Source organism: Sarcophilus harrisii, chromosome 2 (genome assembly GCF_902635505.1).
Source record: "Sarcophilus harrisii chromosome 2, mSarHar1.11, whole genome shotgun sequence".
Lineage (NCBI taxonomy): Eukaryota > Metazoa > Chordata > Mammalia > Dasyuromorphia > Dasyuridae > Sarcophilus > Sarcophilus harrisii.
Window position 1 is genome coordinate 591,520,450 of NC_045427.1, and position 22,174 is coordinate 591,542,623.

A 22,174-nucleotide genomic window follows, 5' to 3' on the forward strand; every position below is an offset into this window, starting at 1 on the left:
AACAATAAGTGGTTGAATCTGTTGGGTTACATAGAAAGGTTCTTTCTAAAACAAAGACCTATCTTTTTAAGACCAGTATTCTACCAGTGTTTTTGTAAGGATCTGAGTCATGGAAGTCTACAGTCTCTGAAAAATTGAAAATGATAATCACGCAGAGGGTAATGGAGAGGTACATGGTAGGTGGGAGCAGGCTGCAGCACACTCCGATTAAGGAATTATGAAGTTCAACCACAGCCAAAAGTGTCAACAAAGAAAGGGATGAGTAAAAGAAGACAGGCTGGTCATGAGGCAAGAGAAAGAAATAACTGATGGACAACCTATAAAGTCCAGTGATATCCCCATGATATCAAAGGAAATTGAGGAAGGTTCAACCACTCAACTATGTTGCTAGTGGAATACGAGCATCACATAATCATAACAAGCTAAAAAGCTTTAGAAATGGTCCTGTATGTTTGTCAGTGGTGGATCAGCCTACCTAAAATTGGAAATACCCAAAAGTTTGGCCACCATTGGTCATGAATTTTTCAACCAGAGAAGCTCATAAAGACTGAAGCATATAGGGTTCCTACTCTGGTGAAAGAAGCCTCTACACTGACAGAATCTAGAGGACTGAAAGTTAATAAGTAATTAAATTATTAAAAATATCTTATATACTCTCTGTTTATATATTACATCATTAAATCCACCAGCATTTTTTTTTTTTTTTTTTGCAATTAGTGGATTACAGGTATCTAAATTCAATAAACTGTAGCCTCAGGGATGAAGCAGTGTAGAGCTGTGGAAAGGCTGTTGAGTGTGGATCCTGAAGGACCTAGTTTTGAATACTGACTGCCACTTATTATCTCTCTGGCCTGAAGTCATGTTCCTCAGTCTTAGTTTTTTGATTTGCAAAATGAGAGGTTTGGACTAGATTTATGACCCAGACTTCTTGATTTTCAGGTTAGTGTGGATGATTGAGAAGTATATTAATGCAGTGAGACAGAAAGGTAGACTCAAAATTAGGAAGAATTGTGTCTGAATCCTCACCTCAGATACTGCAGATCTAGGTAACCCTGAAAAAGTCACAACCTCTCTGAACCCTGATATCTTCATCAACAAAATGCAGATTAAAAATAGCAGCCTTGTCTCAAGGTCATTGTGAAGATCAAATCATATAATGTATGTCTAGTGCTTTGCAAACCTGAAAACTCTGTATAAATGCTTGTCTTAATTACAAGTAGCAGCAGCAGCAGTAGTATTAGTAATAGTAATAGTAATGGTTGTAATAGTGATAGTGATAATGGTAATAGTAGTGGTAGTAGTGGTAGTAGGAGTAGTGATAGTGGTGGTAGTAGTATAGTAGTAGTAGCAGAGTAATATAATAGTAGTAGTAGTAGTAGTAGTAGTAATAGTAGTAGTAACATCTAAAATCTCTCTAACATTTTCAAGTTTAAAGGAAGAACAGGCAGAAAAGAAAGAAAAGCAGAAAGGGGAGGAGAAAGAGATAAAGGAGAAGGAAGAAAGGGAGGAAAATGAATAGGAAATGACAAGAAAAAAGAAGAGACAGAGAAGGAAAAAGAAGGAAAAGAAAGAGAATAAGGAGAAGGAAAATGGGGAGAAGGGTGACAATGAAGAGGAGGAAGAGAAAGAAATGGAAAAATAGATAGTAGAAGGGAAGAAAGGACAAGGAGAAGAAAGAAGAGGAAAAGGAGAAGGAGGAATAGGAGAAAGAAAAGAAAGATTATCTTAGACTTGTAATCAGGAAAAACCTAAATTCACCCTGGCTCTGTTACCAGCCAGGTAACATAGAATAAGTTTATCTCTTTGCCTTAGTTCTCTCATCTGTAAAATAGGAATAATGCTATTGGCACTTCTTACCTCATAGGGCTGTTGTAGATAGTGCTTTGTACATCTAAAGTTGCTTTAGAAAAAAGTAAGCTACTATCAACAGTCAGCTTTTAGGGCAATTTTTAAGACCAACAATTGTTTGGTGATGACTCAAAGCTAGCAATGTTGTTATCCTATTGGTGCCTGCTTGCATGTAAAAGAAGAGCTAGGAAACATTGCAGCTATGTCTAACACTGCTTTTGAGGGGCTGATAGACCTCAGACAGATCCTTTCTAGACACATGCAAGAAGAACAGAGGAAGAAAGCCATGGTTCCCAGACTGAGAGCACTGTGAACCACAAGAGGAGGCTCAGTCACTGGAAGTACATTCAAATGAACAAAAATTCCAAACTGGATAGAACATCAGGGAGAAGAGAAGAATCAGCCTATAGAATATTAATGCCTTCAGTTTCTACTGCATCCTTATTCTGATGAGTTCAAAGAACTACAAAGGACAATCCAAAGTGAAAAAATCAGGAAAGGCAAAAGGTTTGTTCAACAAATCTTGCTGCACTCAAATGCATCATCTGTCCTTTTTACCTCACTTTATTCCTTTCCTCCTCTATCAAAGGAAGAGATGCCCCCACTCCTTTCTGAGGTCATTCTGTACTTATGTACTAGACTCTCCTGGTTCCTTTGAGCTCTTCACTAGCTCCTTTTCTAATTGGTCCTTTCCTTCCAACTTGAAGTATGCATGTTTTTCCCCCTCTAAGGTGAAAATAAAAGATATGTGCCATTGTAGACCCCACTATTTTCTGCCTTATTTCTTGCCTTCCTTTTCCAGACCAAGGAATTGTATCATATCTACTGCTTTCACTAAACACAATATGATCTTAGAGTTAGATCTTAAAATCTTAGACACTCTAGAGTTATTTAGGTTAATCTTCTACCTGATGGAGGAATATTCTTAATAACATCCTAGATGAATAGTCATCTTTCAATACCGTTGTTGAGTGATCAAGAAGTCACTAGGTCACAAGACAGTCCATTTCATTTTTGGATAGCTCTAACAGAAAGCTTTTTTAAAAGATAAGAATATCTTTAAATATTTGGAGGATCTTTATAAGGAAGAACGATTAGATTTGTTCTTGGTTCTGACGACTGATTGTATCTAGAGGACAGAATCAGGACCAAATGGAATAAATCTATTTTCCTTTTCTCCTATATAAATCATTTCTACCACCCACTCTCCTATTAATATCCTTATATGCTGGCATCTGCCTCCATATGACTAAGAGAGTCACTAGTAACCTCCTAATTGCCATATATAAAGGCCATTTTTCAGTCCTAATTTTCCTTAACCTCTGTCATTTTTAATATGACTTACTATTTTCTTCTGTTTGAAGCTATTTTTCTTCCTGAACCTGCTTCTTCTGCCTTTACTATTTCTGTTTGTGATACTATCTTTCAGCCACTGTCTTTCTTCCCACAACCTTATCATTTTCTGTGACTTCCTTCTCCTTTACCTTTCACATCCAAACAGTTAGCACTTTCTGTTGAATCTAACTCTGACAGCACTCACATCTGTCATTTCCTCTCTATTGCTGCTATTACAACTATGGAACAGGCTTTCATCACTACCAGTTCCAAGCCCTGTTACCTCCACTCTGGTCATCATCTTCACTTTCTTCCCACTGGAACCTAGAACAATCTTGGACTCAGACAGGTAAGATTTTACTTTAGCTCATCTGAGGAGTTTAGCTCAACTCCTCAATCTCTTGACCACCAGTGCCAAGACCATGGCACTGTCTAGAATTTCTCACCTTTGTATACTTCACTCCATTCATTGGAATGCAAGCTTCTTGAGGGCAGGGATTCTCTTGCTAACTTGTATCTGTATCTCTATCATCCCTAGGTAAAAAGCATTAATAAATGCGCGCTCTCTCTCTCTTCTCAGACACCTACAATAGTCTCAGTTAATTCAACAAGCATTTAAGTACTTATGTGCAAGGAACAGTGGTAGGTGCTGGAGCTATAAAAATAAAAATGAAAATAGCCTCTGTCTTCAAAGGAGCTTCTACTTTCCTAATTGGTCTTCTAGCTTCTACTCTCTCCTGATCTTGCTAAATCTCACAATTAGAATAGTCCTCAAAAATCATCTAGTTCAACATATTCTTGACATGTTCTACATGTGACTTCTACATCATAGCCAGCATATATGACCAATACAGTTACTGCTTGAAGACAGTTAACATAGGACAACCTACTTCCTTCCAAAGTTCTCCAATATACTTTTAGGCAGGTATATTTCTCCTCTCACCAAATCTACACCTGCTATTTCAACATTCCTTGTTCTAATAATAGCTAACGTTTGTTAGCTATAGCTAACACCTATTGTGTGCAAATGCTTTACAATTAATATCTCCTTTGATCCTCATAACAACCATGGGAGATAGGTGCTACTATTACCCCCATTTTACAGACTGAGGCAAACAGAAGTTAAGTGACTTCTCCAGGGTGACATAGCTAGGAAGTGTGTGAGGTCAAATTTGAACTCAGATCTTCCTGACTCTAGTGCTCCATCCACTGTGTCACCTAGCTGTCTTGGTTCTGCTTTCTAGAGCCAAGACTAATCCTCCTTCCTTATGAAGATCCTCCAAATATCTAAAGATATTCTTATTATAATTGTAATAAAATTATAAATACTTATCCTGTCCCCCTTGTATCATTTTCCTTTCTCAAGACTTTTAGAGACTTTGAATTACTCTTCATATGGCATGGTTTCCAACCACTTCATCAAGCTAGTTGTCTTCTTCTACATTCTCATTGGCTTATTAGTGTCCTTCTAAAATATGGCACTTAGAACTGAATAAAACATTCTAGATTTGGCCTGATTGAAGTAAGGTTCTGTAGTATTATCATATTCCTTTCTCTTGTCAGCTAGTCAATAAGAATTTAATAAGCACCAACTGTGTGCTAAGTTCTGTGCTGGGCTTAGAGGATATAAAAAAGAATCAATAGCCAGTCCCTGCCCTCTATACCTCTCAATGCAGCTTAGATTCTAATAGTCTTTTTTTTTTTTTAAATCATCTCTTATTGGTGACTCTTTCTAAACTTTAGGTCCAATAAAATCTTTATCACACGAACTGTTTCATAGCCAAATTCCCCCTCTCCCTTTTTAGTTCTTTGCTTCAAAAAGTCATCTTAGCAAGTTCAAAGTTTTACATTTATCCCCATTAAATTTAACTTTATTAGATTTGGCCCATCAATCTAGCCTAGGACTCTTTGGAGTCCTAATTGTAATCCTACATATTAACTATCCCTCCCAGCACAGTGTCCAGCTGGAAATTTGACAAGCATGCCTTTTATAAGTCATTGATAAAAATGTTGAATTATACAAGGCTAAGAATATATCCCTGGGGCACTCAACAACAGATCTCCATCCAATTTGACTCCAATCCATCATTGATGCCATTTCCAAAATAATATTTTTATGCATAAGAACTACTCGTGTCACTCTGCTCAAAAATCCAGGAGCTCTCTATTGGCCCTTGGTAAATTTCAAATTCCTTTGCTTTTTTTTCCTGATATCAAGACCTGCATTTCTAATCACCTCCTGGACATCTCCTTCTCAATGTCCTAGCATCATTTCCAATTTAATATGGTCTAAAGAGGCAGTTCACAAACATTCTAGCTTCAGAACCCTCTTATACTCCTAAAAATTATTGAGGATCCCACAAAGACCTTTTGTTTCTGTGGGCTGATATTACCATATTAGAAATTAGATGTTTTATTATTATAATGAAAATATTTTTGTTCTTGCAGACCCTCTGAAAGTGTCAGAGATTCCCAGACCACATTTTGAGAACAGCTAGTCTAAAGAAAAATCACCTTTTTCCCCAAGGCAATCCTCAACTTCCCCACTTCTGCTGACTATACACTATTTTCCCTATAACTCAGTCTTGAAATTTTAAAATCTTATACTCTTGCTTCTCTCTTATCTCTTAACTCCAATCAGTCATCAACACCTGTGAATTTGTCCTTAGACACATCTTTTGGACTTACAGTCTCTTGTTGTATAGTCAGAATTCAACTAACACTCTTTCAACAGATAGCAGAATTGGAACGTTACTGGTGGGCAGAGGACTGGCTTTGGGGTCACCAGACCTGAGTTTCAATCCTGGCTCTGTCATTACTATGTGTGTGATGGCAGATAAGTTAACTTTATCTACCTAAATCTCAGTTTCCTCACCTATAGAGGTGGGTTAGGTGATTACTAGTCCCTTGCAGCTCTACCTCTTATAGTAAATAGAATCCTTTCCTGTTTTCAATTAGTAATCTATTTTAAATATTTGTCCTATGGAGCTAGCTTGTCACATTATTCTGCCCAACGTCATGTAAGCATGAAGGACAAAGATTGACTTGCTCTTTTCTTTGTATCATCACAATTTAGCACAGTGCCTTGTACATAATAGGCGCTTAATAAAGCCCAGCTGAATTGAGCTGAATTTTCATGAAACCGATTAAAGCTTCTCTGTCTTCCAATAATTTTTGGAGGTAGTTCAGTAATTCCAGTAGTGTTATCATCTTGTTCATTTTTGGGTGGAGATCATAGACCAGATGACCTCTGGGAAAGGAAACTATGGAGAGCAAGGAACTTTTATTGGATCACAGAAAAAAGGAAAAAAAAGTAGGGATGGAAGCATGCCTATTACCAAAAGTTTTCCCAATGCAACTGTTTACTACAATCTATATTCAACAAATATTTATAGACTTGGATTTACACAAAATATAAACAAGAGGATGATTCATTACTTTACCAAAAGATTCATGAGTAAATACCTTTAGCAAATTCTCCTGGTGCATTTTAAATGATCAGTTTATAAAAATTTGATTCACAGAAACTTTTTAGGAGTTTATCTGGCACATGGCATCTCTATATTATTCTATTCCCCATTTTGGATATTTGGCTTGCTTCCACTACGAATTTTTCATGCACCCTGAGGGAAACTTGCTCTCTTACAACTCAGTTGCCCAAACTCTGAAATAGAGATTGTATACAAGTCCAAAATGTTATTATATCCTACTTGCTGAAAGCTAGGTCCACCCACATAGTTATCTTTCTGGAAGGGTAGTGAGAATGGTGAGACAGAATACAGAAATTGCCAAGAGGCAATGGATAAAAGTAAAATGTAAAAATATTATATATATATATATATACACACACACACACACACACACACACACACACACACACATATATATATATATATATATTTGGAAGCAAAAGATCTGGCTTTGAATCTCAACTCTGCTTCTTATTATCTGGGTGACATTGGGTAGGTCATATACCTTCTCTGAGCCTAATCTATGTTATGATTCTTACTAAGGGCACAGGAATAGACAGAGAGGTACATGAGACTTGTGCTGTTTGGATAATAAGTGCTCAAACAGTTGTGTATTTATTGGTGAAATTCCCATGGATGCTAAGAAGATGCTATGAATTATAGAGTTTTTAGACCATCTACAAACATTAATTTAACTATTAATGCTCAAGATTCAGCATCTCCACCCAACAAAGAACAAGTGATATACCACTTTCATTGAATACTGGAAGACCCAGAGGGTGTTTGATACAGTAGGTAGATTTTCTAGGGAGAAATAATAGAAAGAAGTGGACAGGAAAGACATAGGAAAAGATGTAAGATCTATACCTAGGGAGGAAATATTTACACGGTTGACATTATTCAACAATCAAAGAATTGATGACTATAAAGAAAGACCAATTAGGAAAGTATAAGAAGAAAATGAGTATCAAACTTAATATTGAAAGGGGATGTTAGGAGAAAAAAAATGAAATCTAATGAGATGCCAAGAGCAAGGGTCCGACCTACTGTATAAATCCTTTCTTTTTACTAGGCTTCAATTTCCTTGTATATAGTGATAAGATGATTAAAAACCCAATATAAAGATGTTCAATACAATTTCTTGGGAGGAAAGCCCCTGCTTGCCCAAGAAAAAGAAAATTTAAAAGCTAGGGGGAGGGATTTGAGAAAGTGAGGCGGTAGGAGAAAGAAAGAGGGAAAATTAGCAAGTAATCAACAAACATTCTTAAGCATTTACTATATGAAAGGCACTGTGGATACAAGTACAAAGAATCAAACAATCCCTGTTGGCAAGGAAGTTATATTCTAATTGGGAAACACACATAATGTGTATGTATACAAACACACACACACTGTATATATATAAAACCATGTAAATACAAGTATATACAAATAAATACAAAATGTCTTGTATTAAATACAAAGTACTTTGGCAGGAAAGGTACTAGCAATTTTGTGGGAGGACATGATTCCTATAGAATGAAGGCATCAAAAATACTAGGCAGTAAGGTTGCCTACAACATTCTCCAGGGAATCAGAACAAGATTAAAATATAATTGGTAAAGATTTAATAAAATAAATAAAAATATAATAGAACATAGATAATGTTAATATGTGGTTTTCTAATCAACATGTAGCCTACAGGGATTCTTAAGTCTAGTTTAGTACCCCTATTTGATACAACAGAAGTAAAAGATAATGCTTAAGCAGCATCTTGAAGACTAGAGGTATTCTACAGGCAGTGTTGAGGAAATGTTGGGAAATGGAGTGCTGTGTATAAGGGATAATGAAGCCAGTTTGATTGGATCTCAGAGTATGGGAGGGAGAGTAATGTCCAATGGACTTGGAAAGATAGGTCAGTGCCACATTGTAAAGGACTTTATAAGCTATTTCTAGGTATAATAGGAGCCAGTAGAGTTGTCTAAATAGGAGAGTAACATGGTCAGCTTTATCTGTGCTTAAGAAAAATCACTTTGACAGCATTATGAAGAATGCACTGGAGAAAGGAAGAAGACCTATTAGGAGACTGTTGTCACAATCTAAGCAAGAAGAGATCAAAACTTCAAGGTGCTGTGTGAATAGAGAGAACGTCTTTCCAAGCAAGACAGAGAAACAAAATATGTTAACTTATGGGATCTGTGAATAAGGGAAAGTGAAGAAACAAGGGAAATGCGAAGATTATAAACCAGAAATATTGTTAAGATGGTGGTACCCTCAAAAGAAATAGGATAGTTTAGGAGGGAGGGCTTGGGGAAAAAGACAATGATTTCAATTTTGGACATAGTTTGAGAGATGTCTGAGACATTAGCTTGAAATATCCAATGGGCAACTGATGGTGTGGTACTGAAGCTCAGGGGAGAGAGTAGAGCTGAATCTATATATCTGTGAGTCATCTGCATAAAGATAACTAAATTCATGGAAACTGATGAGGTCACCAAGAGAAAGAAAAAGTTTAAGACAGAAAAATGGAGAAAATATACTATTAAGGAGCATGATATGGATGATGTACCAGTAAAAGAGATGGAAATGGAGAAGAAGCAGACAAACAGGCAGGTTGAGGACCAGGAAAGGATGGTGTCACAAAATCCCAGAGAAGACAGAACATCCAGGAAGAGAGGATGGTTGATTACCAAAGTTCAATGCATCAGATAAGTTGAGAAAAATGACTGTGCCAGACCATCAGATATGATCATTAAGCATTAAGATGGTTTATAACCTTAGGGAGAGCAGTTTTGAAGCCTTTGTGAACTGTGCCACCATACTGTCTGTTCACAGTAGAACACACTACCACATTCCCAGAAGGCTTCAGAAGCCACCTCCACCAACAGCTTGAGCAGGAAGGTGTTTAGGAATGCTATTTAAAATAAGATCTTATTTTATAAGATATTATAAGATTATATAAAATATAATATTTAAAATAACATCTAAAATAATAAGAAACCCTTTGGTTTAATACAGCTGTAGAGGGAGCTCTGAGACTATTTCTACCTACCAAAGAGGTGAATCTCAAGTCTCTTACCCCTTCCCTGAAGATAAGACAAAATTCAAGTGAAAACGGACTGATCTCTCATTGTCCCTACTCCAGCAACCACATTTAAGTCAAATAAAGATGTGCAGCCCAGACAATTCAATTGCCTTATCATCCCAGAACTTCCTTCAACACTTAGATCCTTCTAACCACATCCCTCAACTGGTCCTCTTCTCCCATAGGTGAATTTCTTTCCATTTGAGTTTCCATTTTGGGGAGGGATCCAAGTAAACATCCTTCATTTCCTCTGCTTTTGCTTCTGGTGCTGGATTTTGCCACTACTACCTTCCTCTTTTTCAGCTCTCTTTATATGTTGCCATCTCCTATAAGAACAGAAATTTCTTGAGGGCAGAGACTCTATTTCTTTTTGCTTATATTTGTATCTCTAATATTTAGCCCAGTGCCTTATACAAAATAAGTACTTAATAGATACTTGTTTATCTGCTTGCCAAATGGAGGAAGGCAAAAGTAGAAGTAGTCTACCCCACCCTAGCTCTGCTCAAATCCCAAATGAAGCTTTCCTTGGTCATCCCAAACAAAATTGATGTCTTCATTTGGACTCATTATACATTATTTATAATTTTCTTATGCACTTATATTCTAATTTGAATGCAGATCTTCTATGAACTGATAAGCTTTCAGTCCCCCAAAGAGCAGGCTATAGGTCATATTTATCTTTGTAACCTACCACTTTTTCATAGTGCTTTGTATGCAATAGATGTTTAATAAATGTTCAGTGAACAAATGAATGACTTCCTGAAGACTATGTGACATAGCTGAAGGAGCACAGAAGTGGGGTCAAGGTCAAAAACATGGGGCTGAGTTACCATGGAATCTTGGGCAAGTGTCAATTTCAGTCTCTTCCCAAACCAAATGAAGGATTTGGCCTAGATTTTTAAGGTCTTTTCTTGATCTAAAATTCAATTAAACAAACTTCATTAAGAGTCTACTATGCACAAGGCATTGTGCTCAGTGCTGGACAGCATGCTCATTATGAGTCAGGTGTATTAAGGAGCCAGAAAGTCTAATATATCTTGGGGCTCGGCTTCCAGTAACAAAGAGTTGATAGTCCCTTTGTCCTTGGCCCTAGTTAAATCTTATCTGGATTTCTGGGTGAAGATATTTTAAATGGAGAAAGCATCCAGAAGAGATCGACCAGGATAGAGAAAGACTTATCCAGATTGTTTAAGTATTGGATAGAAAAAGTGGAGATATTTTACTTAGAGAAAACTCATGGAGGATAAGAGCTGTCTTCAAGTTTTTAAGGAGTTGCCATATGGAAGAGGGATTAATGCTTATTCATTGGCCCTACAAGATAGAATAAGGGAACAATGTGTGGAAGCTGCAAAGAGGTAAATATGGGCTTGATGTTAAGAAAAACATCCAAAATGAGTGGGGCCAAGGGCAGGATGGGCTGACTCAGAGGTGGGAAGTTCCTTTTCCTTGGAAATCTTTAAGCAGAGTTAGATGCCTATTTAACAGGTATATTAGAGTATGAATTCCATTCATGAATAGGTGGCTACTGAGCTATCTTCCAACTTGAAAATTCAGTGATTCTGTGGAGACAAAGACAGAAATAAAACTATTGCCATCCTGATTTCATGGTGGAGACTTGGTTAGGAATGAATGGATTATGTGATATAGTACAAAAAACTCAGACCCAGAAACTTGGATTCAAGTTCTGATTCTATCACTTATATAATCTAGGGCAAATTTATATGAGGAAACTGGGGCCCAGAAGGTTTAAATGACTTGCCTAAAATCATACATGTTGTCAAATATAAGATATTTATATATTTTCATATGTGAACAGTTTGGTTACCGAAAGGGGCAGAAAAAAAGGACTTTTGTGCATGAAAAACTGATAAAAATCCATGTGTAAAGAAACATTTCTTAAATAAAATGTGAAGTGGTACAGACTGTTAGGAACGTTGGTGAGAAAATGTACTGGGAGGAACTATTGAAGGCAGAGAAATAACTGAAGCTGCAGGGCATTGTGGTGGCTCAGCTCATTTGCAAGTAACTGTTTTTAGAGTTTGAGAGGTTAACTGACAAAAGGGCAAATCAAAGGACTGTTTGGAATCTGTGGAAAGACTAAATAAGGATTGTTGGATTCATAGATGACAGAAAGGTGGTTTTATTTAAGTTTTATATCTATGGGAAAGGTGAGTTCACTGGCCACCGGGAGCTTCTGATTTCTAGCATGGTGAGTATGGGGAAAATCCAACTGTAAGAAGAGTATAAAGAAACCAAGAGAGACATCAACTGCTGTTCTGGGAGCCTACTGATTGGAAGATAGGCTTTGTTTTGATGATTGGCTGAAAAAAAGGTGGTACAGTTTCTGGGGAATGTATTGAAAGATAACTGAACTTGGGGGCAATTGAGCTATTGACCTGTATAGCCTTGTCAACTGCCTGAGAGAAGTGAAATCTGTCAGAGATTCCTGGTTCTTCTATACTGATCAAAGACAGGCTTTGTAGTTCTTTTGCCATTAGCTCTGCTTTATTTAATTATTTGTTTCTTTTGGGGGAGGCAAAAAAAGTATACTTCAATCTGCAATCACCAGTTCTCTCTCTAAAAGTGGATAACATTTTTTTCATCATGTTCAATGTTGTCCAACTCTTTGTGAACCCCATTTGTTTTTTGTTTGTTTGTTTGTTTGTTTTTTTGGTAAAGACCCTGTAATGGTTTGCCATTTTCTTCTCCAGATCATTTTACAGATGAAGAAATTGAGGCAAACAGGGTTAAATTATTGCCTAGGACCACACATTTAAGAAATTAAGAAATTTTGAACTCAGATCTTCCTAACTGTAGTTTTGTTACTCTATCTACTACACTTCCTAGCTGCCCTTTTCCATCATGAATCCTTTGGAATTGTCTTGAATTATTGTATTGATTAAAGTTGTTAGTTCAGTTTTAGAAGGAGCTTGAAGCTGATGGATTGTCCCATACTATGACTCCATTAGTATCAGGGACCGAATTTATAACCCAAGGCTTTTAACTCCAGGGTACTCTTTCCACCTTAAGATGTTGCCTCTGAGATTTTTTTCTTTGCATACAAAATGAGCACAATCATTTAATACTACTTCTATGCCAGGCTGTTAGAGCAGCAAATAAGCTCATTCAATTCAACAACAATTCAATTCAACATACATTTATTAAGCACCTAGTATGCACAAAGCACATATTTCCAAGTGCTTGGGAAGGGACATGGTTCCTGTCCATTTAAAGTTTGGTCAGAAAAGACAGCAAATAATCAGCAACGAAAAATAATTAAGGATGGGGAAAATAAATTTTTAAAAAATAATTAAGGAAAAGCACATTAGAGGTGCAACATGCTACCCACATATCTAGAAAGCATAGTAACTTGTAACTTGTTTCAAATGAACAAAGTGAATTACTTTGAAGAACAGAGGCTTTACTGATAATCTCTAAATTCTCTTCCAACTCTAAATCCTAGGATCTTAAAACATAAGTTCCAGTTCCAGTTCATTGCTCTGGAATTAAAAAGTAGTGGGTAAACATTCTTGGCCAATGTACAACTAGTACTGGGGATGGAACTGTAGGTAAATCATTTCAACGTTCTGTGGCTCAGTTTCCTCACCTGTAAAATTAATGCATTGAACTGGCTGAGTTCCAAGATTCCTCTCAGCTCAAAATCCTATGAAACCCAGATATTCAACAATGTGAAAGGTACTGTATTAAAACCTTGAGGGACAAAGATGACAAAAAAAATGACATAGTCCCTCCCCTCAAGCAGTTTATCATCTTATAGAGAGAATATATATAGTTGTTTATTTGTCCAGTCATGTCTGACTCTTCAAGATCCTATAGGACATAACCATTTATGTTGTCTATGAGGTTTTCTTAGAAAAGTTACTGGAGTGATTTTTGTCACTTCCTTCTCCAATTCATTTTACAGAGGAAGAAGTTAAGGCAAACTGGGTTAAGTGACTTGCCCAGAGTCACACTGTTAGTGTCTGAGGCTGGATCTTAACTCAGGTATTCTTATCTCCAAGGCCAACACTCTTAACCTCTGGGGAATCTAGTTGCCTCCACAGCATATGTAATTTACAAACAATTAGGTACAATCTAAGTTAGAATATAATTACACTTTATAATCAGTCCAAAACAGGTTTTTTTTTTTTGTTTTTTATTGAGAAAATTTGAGGAATGAGAGACTACTTTCAACTGGAAGAGCTGAAAGAAACTGGAAAGTTTCATAGAAGAAATAGCACCTAAGTCAGAGTATAAAGAAAAAGAAGGAATTTATCAGTAAGAAATGGGGAAAAGTGCATTCTGACCAAGGAGAATGGCCTGTATAATAGCAGAGAGGAAGACAAGGACAGGACAAATTCAGAGAATAGCTAGTAGTTTTATTTGGCTAGAATGTACTATACACAAAGAATACTGTAAAAATCAGGCCAGGAAGGTAGGTTGAAGTCAGATCACAACAGACCTCACATGTCAGTCTGAGAAATTTATTTTATCCTGGAGACAATGGGGAGCTATTGAAGGTTTAGGTTTTTGTGTTGTTTTTTTTCTTTAGCACGAAGTGCCAAGGTAGCTCAGACTTTCATATTAGGAAGGTTTTGGCAGCTATAAGGAGACTGGGAGAGATGGGAAATGGGGAGCTAGTTAAAATACCATTCCAAGGTCCTTAAGAACATCCTGTCTATAAGTGGAAGGGATAGATGCAAGGGATTGTGGAGATAGAATTGACTGAAATTGGCAAATGATGTATGTTGGGGTTTGTAAAAATGGGAGAATAAAGAAAAAGATGAACCTGAGGTTTTTTACTTTGAATGCAGAGGGAATGAGGGTGGTGGAATCAAAGTTGGGAGAAGGAGTACATTTAGAAGAGCAAAAAGTTAGTTTGGGAGCAATGGGCAGGACATTCTGATGATTGGATCTAGATAGTCGGCAATACAGAGGCAGGATTCAGGGGAAAGAACAAGGCTGAATGCAATATACTTACTATAATAAAGTCAGTGTGGTAGATGGAGTATACTTTGTAATGGTAAGTCATCACCTAAATGTGATTATTGTAATTCTCTTGCAGTCCCACCTACCGCCAATGGGCTGCACCACCTGAGTTCTGTAACAGATTCCCATGACCTTGTCACTGTGCTTGTTGAGAGCAAACCAAGATAACAGTAACTGGAAACAAGAGGAAGGGTCATTTTACACTCTCTACACTTAGGATTCTTCTGTGGCTAATTAAAGTAATATGTCAAAACGTCCTTTGAAAGAGATCTTTAAGAATATGCCTGTTCAGTAAACAAGGTTTTTACTAATTAATAACACCCTTCCCCATTCTTCACCGAAGTTCCATGCAGGACCGTCTCTCTCACAGAGATGGCTGAGGAGGAAAGGATGAAGGAGGAGTTGCCATCTCTTTCTCAGTGGGGACAGATCCAGTCATTTGTCATCTGTGTAGCTATCACTTTCTCCTCCGGATGTTGATCAGATTTCCTGGGTTGGAACCAACATGCAGGGCCAAGCAACTGGAATATCTCCAAGAATGAAATGCTTTACTTCTTATGAAGTCAACGTGATTTCTTTCAAGGAAAAATCCCTTACATTTAAAAAAAAAAAAAGAAAGAAAGAAAGAAAGAAAGAAAGGTGTCTACTTAAGGTTTCTGAAGGACAAATCTTTTGGCTTTTTTTTTTTTTATTAAAACACCAACTATTCTTATTCTTTGACCATCAGCATGTAGACGCTCACACCCAAGCAAAGCAGAGTAGACAAACTATACAAAGAAACAGGAGCCTGATGGGGGAAAATGACTTGCCTAAGATTATATACAATGAGTCAGTGGCAGAGACAGAAATAGAACCCTCCAGACTCCGATTAGTAAAACCATTTGGACGTCCTTCTGTAGGCCCAGTGCCATAAGGGGAAAATTTACTCCAGACCCAGAGAATGCTTGGGTGGGAAACAGTCCTACAAGATACAATGGCATAAAGTACCATCCCTCCCTTCTCCACCCTCATCCGAGGTAGACCACAAATCATGGCTCTAGCTCCTATTTTTTCACCATTTACTCTTCTATTTGCAATCTATTTCACCATCCACTTAAAAAAAAGTTATACTTGATACAGTCTCCTATTTATATATAAGTTTCTCACTTTATGGATGGACCTCATTTATGACTTCAGTAATGGTGACTTATCAATGTCATACCATCTTTATAGAAAAGTAGTTCGGCTTATATCTGCTACTCAACTAATGAGGCAACCAATAAGGCCCTTCCACATAATGAGAAGACCACTGGCTGGACACATAAAGCCATATCTACAGCATGCAGGAGACACAGAATGACCAGATGCTGTCAGTACTCTTAAATCACTGTGTCCTTTGGAAGGCTTCTTCCAACAGAAAGATCCTTCCCTAAGAATCAATAGTTCAATGTTGTCTGTCACAACCTGAGTTATGCTTATAAAATATAACTTCCAAAGGAAGGCTGTACTCACAAATGAAAATCCTAGGGGGGTGAAGAGATTAAGAAGCTCTGGTGAATGTCCATTTCACACAGAAGGAAGCAGCATATAGAGCCATAACTTTCTAGTTTTTGCTTGGAACAATCAACACAAAATACTTAATCAAATCTATTTTTTGAGGACAAATTCAGTTGGAGAAAAGGATGGTGTTATTGTTGTTATTGAGTCATTTTCAGTTGTATCCAACTCTTCATGATCCCATTTGGGATTTTCTTGGCAAAGGTACTAGAATGGTTTGCCATTTCCTTCTCTAGTTCATTTTTACAGACAAAAAAAAAAAAAAAACACACAAAAACCAAAAAACAGACAAACAGGGTTAAGACTTGCCCAGGGTCACATAGCTAGTAAGTGTCTGAGGCGGAATTTGAATTTGGGAATATGAGTCTTTCTGACTCCAGGTCTAGCATTCTATCCACTGTGACACCTAGCTGCTAGGAAGGGGTACAGCAACTTTAGTACCAAAAACTCTGGGTAAAGACCTTGGGAATCCTTGAGGATACCACTAGGGAGGCTTCCTTGAGGAAGGAATAGGGAAGACACAACAAGATTATCTGGATTGTAATTGCAGGGGGTGGGAGAGGAAATTCATTATCTGGTAGCTTCTGGATTTAACTAATTACTCTAGCTAACTTTGGTTGTTTCTAACTGCTGGAGAGACACTAGTACAATCAATGCCCTGGGGCAAAAACCCAATTGATTCAACCTAGTTACAGCTCTTTTTCTACATGAATTCTAAAGTATAGCTGTAAGTAGGGGCCAGTACCCTTATTCTTTCACTTCTGACTTTACCCAGTTAGGAAAGAAAGAAGGGAGGGAGGGAGGGAAGGAGGGAAGAAGGAAGGAAAGAAGGAAGGAAGGAAGAAAGGAAGGAAGGAAAGAAGGAATGTTAGGAAGGAAGGAAGAAGGCAGAGGAAGGAAGGAAGGAAGGAAGGAAGGAAAGAAGGAAGGAAGGAAGGAAGGAAAAGTGGCCAGGGGCACTGAGTTGAAGGCCTGGCTTCTCCCAAGGCTCCATCAGGATCCAAGGGGAAATGGGATCAAGGTAATGGTTGTGGAATATGCATTGTAAAGTCTAACCAGTAGTCACAATAGTTAACTAATACAATAGTCACAAGAATCAGGAAGACTAGGATTCAAGTCCCACATTTGACACATATTAGTTATGTGATCACACAAATCACTTAGCCTCCCCAGAGATCTCCTAGATGCCTTTAAAAGACTTTAAGTTACAAAATGTATATTGAAAGAAGGAATTTCTTTACTGTACTTTAGAAATATTATGTCATTTTCTCCTTAGAACAACCCTGGGAGGGTTACAGTTACAAAAACTGAGGCAAATAGAGGTTAAATAACTTGGATAGGAGAAAACAAGTCGCTATGAAGCAACCCCATCTGAAGAGAAAAAGCAAAAAGAATGGTCCCTCATGAAACTTCAGGTCTGATGGACATAGAACCAATCCACGCCACCATTTCTTCAGAATCTCACTATAAGAATTATATTCTCCGAGGCTATATAGCTTCAATAATTACTTATCTCTTGGGTCAAGATTTGAAAATGCAAGCCCAGATTCTTTATAGTGTCTGCATGGCTGAAGGCCCCTGGGAATAACCCTAGTCATATGCTTCCTAAGTCCCACTTTAAATTAAAGTAAAGGATAACCCTGGCCCTGCTTTCTAACCTCAGAAGCTGCCAAGAAGGCTAGGAGTCTGTACTGGCATCCCTTCGGGTATACCAAGAAACCCTACCTCTCATCATTATAACATGAATCCATAACTCACACATTGACGATATAAAGGAAAAACATGAGCTGCTCATTTCATTTTCTGAGATTAGAGTCCCTGTTCCCTTCTCACTAGAGGTAAGAAGGGAGGAGAGCTGTCTTCAGTCTTAGCATTGGACTTTAGGACAACCCATGGGAGATACATGTGTATTTTGTGAGATTCCCTCTGCAGTGGCTCATGCCTTTCTTCTCTTCTCCATTCTTACTGCCACATTTCCAATCAAGGCTCCAGTTACATCATCTTGAAAAGACTATTGTAATTATTCATCAAGTTCTGAGCAATTGTCTTTCTTCTAATCCTAAAAGCCCAATTCTGACATAATCTCTCCTCTGCTCTAAAACTTTTAGTGGCTCCCTACTGAATACACTCCAAATTCCTTCATCTGGCATTCAAAACCTTTATGATCAGCCTTTCCTACATTATCCAGTCATTGATTAGCCATGTGACCTTGGACAAAGAAAGCATTTGACCTCTATGATCTCTCTCAGTTTCCCCATGCATTAAACAAGATTGGAATAAATGACCTCTAAAGCTCTCCCTAGTGCTAACATTCTATAATTCTACTTTTTCCCTTTACTGAAACTGGATGACAAATATATATATATATATATATATATATATATATATATATATATATATATATATTTATATATACATATAAATATATATATATATATATATTCATTCCCCTAACATGATCTGTGATTTCTTGACTCTTTGACTTTGTTCACCTTGCCCCTTTCACTTGGATTGTCCTGTCTGTTTCATTCTTACTCATTGTACAAGGGCATCTGAACTAGGTAGCCTGAAGCTTTCTCTGACTTTCTCAGTCAGGGATCTCTTCCTTCCCTAAAATGTCATAGCATTGGATACCTTTTACTTTTTCCTATTCTATGTTTTATTATAGTCTTTCGGAATTTGTCTTATCTCACCAAAAGGCTAAGCTTTTGGAGGACAGACATTATCTCCAATTCTATGTTTTCTTATTTATTCAAAGCCCAAATAAAGAAGAACCAATGGTTTGTTGCATGGTTCACAATCGTACACACTGTTACCAAGGGCTCCCGCAAGCCATGCCAAATTCCAGCCCCTAGCTTACTCACAGCTTAGCTTGGATGGATGACCTGACTTGCAAAATGGGAGCAGAAAACATTAGGTCATTCCAACACTAAGCACAATAGTAGTAAGTAATGGGTTAAATTATCAAGATAGCAGTTAAACTTCCAGCAGTGTTTTGCCCCCACTGCCATCTCTAAAGGGATTACAGCTCTAGGGGAATCCCATTAATATTCTGCCTTCTGCCTTTGACATTGTCCTGTGGAACCTACAAGACATCTCTTAGTGAGTTCCTTCCTACTCCAGCACACCTCCTTAGTCAGGGTTCAGGAAGAGTTCTCTTAGACTGTTTTCAGACAGACGGATATTTTAAAAAGGGTAAAGTATCTCTTATTTCTATCTATATATATAGGGATTGCATGATGGAATTGTTTGTCCACCTAAGACTTCTCTGAAAAATGATTAAGACAGTTTGGGAGATGGAAAAAAAAAAAAAACAAGGACAGAGGGGAAAGATAGAGAGGCACAAGATCAGAAATCAGAAGACATAGGTTTGATTACTGGTTCTGCCATTTACTACTTACCTATATGACCTTGGACCATTGGGAGTCCCAGTTTGGGAGCCTCTAAAAAGAGGACACTGAATTTGACAAACTCTATGGTTCCTTCCGGCTCTAAATCTATGGCCCTATGAGAAACATAACAGGCACGAATAGGATCTTCTGTATGAGTTATGGGAATAGTACCTCCTCCTCATCCAATTTACATAATCAAAGCATGGGGGGAAGGAGGGAAGTGTTCCTTTCTTCAACTACACAAAACATCACCAAACTTCTTGTCAGTTCATCTTTACTGAATGCCAGTTATGTTTGGAACATTGTAGGAAGATATGTGTCCTGTTCTTGACTAGTTAAAAAAGGAATGACTAGAACCCCATGGAGCACAAAGGAATGATCACAGCAAGAGGGCAGAGCTGAGTCAATACATCTCAGCATCTTTTGCAGTATTGTGGGGAGGGGCACTCCCTACATTTATCTAATCACGCACCAAAATACAATTTCACAAGGTTTAGGATGCATATGGTCCCTTGTAAGTACAATGAATAAGAGCAAAAATGGAGAAGTCATAAGTCACCCTCACTTTTGTAGGGGGGGGGGGCGGGAAGAAATACAAGAAGCCATTTGTCCTTCAGGCCCCCGAGCTACCTCCACTTGCCAGGCCCACACAGAATCCAAGGGAACTCAGGGAGCAGTTCTACCATCACTGACAATAACCTACATTTATTTCATGTTTAAAAGATTTACAAAGCACTTTCCTCACAACAATTCTTTAAGGGCAGATAGTATAAATGGGCTCATCCCCATTTTACAGATAAGGAAATGGATCTTCAATCAATCAAAAAGTATTTAAACACTTGCTACGTGCCAGAGAGACTGTCCATGGCCACAATACTAGTGAGTTTTGAAGCCAGGAATTGAAATCTCATTGGACTTTCTCCATTATGATATGCTGCCTCTGCACAGGCATGCTTTTTTAGACCTGATAGCTTGTCTCCTGAAAAGTTAGTGGGAGGAAAAATAATATTGGGATTCATCCTAAAAATACAAAGGCATCAGGCCACATAGTAACAAAAAAGTGTCATATAAATGGTAGATATCATTACTTTACAAAGCATTGACTATACAGTATATCATCTGAACAAGTTCTAAGATAGTGAAGGTATTATTTTCCCTATTTCCCAAATAAGGAAAGGGGGATCAGAAAGGTCAAGGAATTTGCCCAAGATCACCAGTTTATAAGCCATAGACAGAGGGAGAATGGCTAGGATTCTAGCCATTTTAGAATGGCTAGAACTCCAGGTTTTCTGATGTTAAGTCCATTGTTCTTTCTATTATTCCACATTACTTCTCTAAAGGCATTCCCCAGGAGCAGTCTCCCTGAACTTCACAATCAAACATCCAAAAAAAAATAAATAAATAAACATCAGGTACAACCTAGATGTAGATACTTAGAGAGACCAAATCAAGCAGATATTTAGCTGTACAAATTCCCAGTGGTGTGATGGTCCTGGGAAACAGACCAGGAAGGTGTCAATTGCAGGTACAAGGATGATGGAATTAGTTTTCTGGGAGTATAGAAGATGTACTCACTCAGCTTTCAGACTAAAATAGTCCCACTAGGAACATATGCCAACCACCAATGTCCAGAGATAGGGCAAAGGCAATAGGACATATTGAAAAGCAAGTTAAGATTGAGTTTCAGGTAAAAATTCAGAGCAGGCATCCTTCTATACAGGTGTGAACCTTCCCTCAAAGTTCCTGTTTTTCAACTGGTGGTAATGAAATCGGGAATATATTAGGGGTGATGACCCTACTTCCTCTCTGCTGCCTTGGTAAACTCATTTTAGAACCTGTTTTTTTTTTTTTTTTTTTTTTTTTAAAGGATTTTCTTTACTAAAGAAAGAGATTAACTTTCCCTGGAGAGCCATGTTGGAAGTGACTGAATGATCCCAGCTCTCCATCCTGTCCAAAGATTGGTTTATGTGGTAATGTTGTTCTTTATATCAGATTTAATTAAGGATTTACCATCCCTGATCCTAACCCATCATGGCACCCAGCGCCAGGTCTCCCAATGATGTCTCTTCTTTTTTCCAGACCATGTTCTGCCAAGTGCCTAGTCTCTTGCTTTCTTTTTTCTTTTGGCCCTGGCTCCAATTCTGGATGTCCTATAGCTTGGCCCCAAAGAAACCTCAGTTAGGACTCAAGAACTTGCCTACCCTCATGTAAACCCCCAAGCTGCGGGGTCCTTCCTTGCTAAAGAGTTGGGTTCCCCCGCAGTGCCACACGGGAGCCAGATGCCTGGGGCACCAAAATATCAGGACTCTATTAGGGTTCTATAGCCATACCTAGATCTCTTCTGCATCCCCATATCCCCCTGCAATGTTTGACAAGAGCTCCTGACCACTGTTGGTAGGATCCCATCCAGGGGGAGATGACTTAGGATTCCTGAGTTCTGCTCTGCAGAAACAGGACTGTTACAGGACTCTTCAACTCACACATAGCCCAGAGAGTCCTCTGCATTGCTGGGCATGCCCCCAAAATCCAGGCTTCCTTGT

The 22,174-nt window shown here is 38.0% G+C and overlaps 1 protein-coding gene across 3 annotated transcripts in view; it reads right to left on the reverse strand.

Annotated features, from left to right (window-relative positions):
• CRTAC1 (cartilage acidic protein 1) overlaps nucleotides 1-22,174 on the reverse strand; it is a 183,025-nt gene that overhangs the window by 159,900 nt on the left and 951 nt on the right. The window lies entirely within an intron of this gene.